Below are 2,753 nucleotides of genomic sequence, written 5' to 3'. Positions count from 1 at the left end.
GTTCACTATGAACGACAATATGAATGAGATGGAGAAGACACTTGCAGAGCTGCATCAGATGCTCAAAACTGTTGAGGTGAATATACCCGACAAGACTGCACCAGTGCTGATGATCAAGGAGGGTCATGTTAAGAAACCTAACACCAAGAAAAGGGGCAATCAGGGCAAAGGGGAGGGCAAAGGCAAATTAGTTGCAAACAAGAAGCCTTAGAAGGATTGCCAAGGGAATGGCAAAGGCAAATTAGCTGAACTGAAGCAAGCTAAGGCTTCAGGAGGAGAGTCCTCAGGTATATATGTTATTGAAATCTTTTCTTCTTCTGGCAAAACATGGGTGTTTGACACAGGATGTGGTTTTCACATTTGTAATGCTTTGCAGGGACTAAGAAAGATTAAGAAGCTGAAACAAGGTAACTTGGAGGTCCATGTTGGCAATGGACAAAGAGTTGCTGTGAAGGAGATTGCAGAATATGTTCTTTTACTTCCTTCTGGTTTAGAACTTGTTTTGAACAATGTTAATTTTATTCCTAGTGTTACTAGAAATATTGTTTCGGTTTCTGCTTTGCATGGACAAGGTTTCAATTATCGTTTTAATGGTGAATTTATTTCTGCTTATTTTAATGATGTATTTTACTTTGATGCAAAACCAAACAATGGAATCTATGAGATAGAAATCCAAAACAATAACATATTATGCAACATCTCCCATAAACGTAATAAGTTGGACTTTAACGATACGTATATGTGGCATTGTAGACTTGGTCACATAAGCGAGAACCGTGTTAAATAACTTAAAACCGCAGGAATCTTTGATTCTAAGGGTTCAGAAACGTTTGGCAAATGCGAATCATGCTTAAGTGGAAAGTTAACAAAAGCACCTTTTTTCAAATGTTGGAGAAAGAGCTAATGATCTGTTGGGAGTTGTACATACAAATGTATGTGGTCCATTCAAAACAATGTCAAGACATGGAGAAAGATACTTTGTTACATTCACTGATGATTTCAGTAGATATGGTTATGTTTATCTTATGAAGCATAAACATGAGACATTTGAAAAGTTCAAGGAGTACCAAAACGAAGTAGAGAATCAGCTAAATAGAACTATTAAGATGCTTCGATTAGATCGAGGCGGTGAATATCTTAGTCAGGAGTTTATCGACCATCTAAAGGATTGTGGAATAGTTTCACAGCTCACTCCACCTAGAACGCCACAACATAATGGTGTGTCTGAACGAAGAACTCGAACTCTATTAGATATGGTTCGATCAATGATGTGTTGAACAACCCTCCCACGCTCCTTTTGGAGTTATGCTCTAGAAACTGCCGCAAAACTTGTGAATATAGCTCCAACGAAGAAGGTTGACAAAACGCCTTATGAGATATGGCATGGAAAGAAACCAAAAGTATCCTATCTTAAGGTCTGGGGATGTAACGCTTATGTCACTCTAGAATCTTCGGATAAACTAGATCCCAGAGGCGAAAAAGTGGTTTTCGTCAGATACACTAAAAGGATCGGTTACCTTTTCTACCACCCCACTGAAAATAAGATTTTCACTAAACGCAGAGGCACTTTCTTGGAGGAAGAGCTTCTGGCACGAGGGATTGGAGAAAACCATGTAGATCTTGAAGAAATTCGAGAATCACAAGTGACTGAACCAGTTGTTTAGACAGAACCAGAAGTAACTGATCTAGTTGTTGAAGTTGAGCCTGAGAGGACTCAAGAAACAACAGAAACACCAAGTGTTCGAAGAAGTATTAGGGATCGTCGTGCACCTGAAAGGTATGACAATATCTTCATGATTGATGAAGCTGAACCTGCTACTTACAAAGCTGCAATGTTGGATTCAGAATCCAAGAAATGGCAAGAAGCCATGAATGCAGAGATGCAATCCATGTATGATAACCAAGTCTGGGATTTGGTTGATTTTCCTACCGAAGGTCGGACTGTAGGAAACAAATGGATCTTCAAGAAGAAGACCGACATGGATGGAAATGTGCAAACCTACAAAGCAAGGCTTGTAGCGAAAGGGTTCACTCAGACTCATGGAATTGATTATGAGGAAACTTTCTCTCCAGTAGCCATGCTTAAGTCTATTAGAAGTCTACTTGCCATTGCTGCATATTATGACTATGAGATATGGCAAATGGATGTCAAGACCGCGTTCCTTAATGGACACTTACTTGAAGATGTCTATATGGTTCAACCTGAAGGTTTTGTCGATCCAAATAATCCTAATAAGGTGTGCAAGCTAAATAAATCCATCTATGGATTAAAGCAAGCATCTCGCAGCTGGAATCTCCGTTTTGATAAAAAAATTAAAGAGTTTGGCTTCATTAAAAACGAAGATGAACCGTGTGTTTACAATAAATCTAGTGGGAGCTATATCACTTTTCTAATTCTGTATGTAGATGACATACTAATCATTGGAAACAATATCCCTATGCTAAAACATGTTAAGGCTTGGTTGGGAAAATGTTTCGCAATGAAGGATCTTGGTGAATCCACTTATATTCTAGGAATAAAGATTTATAGAGATAGATCAAAGCGGTTATTAGGTTTAAGTCAAAGTACATATATTGATAAGGTCATACGACGCTTCTCAATGCAAGACTCAAAAAGGGGGCTCTTGCCCATGGCACATGGAACCATTCTTAATAGCGAGCAGTGTGCTAAGACCGAAGAGGTAAAGAAGAAAATGGAAAGGGTTCCGTATACTTCTGCTATCGGTTCCATCATGTACGCCATGTTATGTACT

Source organism: Helianthus annuus, chromosome 17 (assembly GCF_002127325.2).
Source record: "Helianthus annuus cultivar XRQ/B chromosome 17, HanXRQr2.0-SUNRISE, whole genome shotgun sequence".
NCBI lineage: Eukaryota > Viridiplantae > Streptophyta > Magnoliopsida > Asterales > Asteraceae > Helianthus > Helianthus annuus.
Note: the sequence above shows the minus strand (reverse complement) of the source record.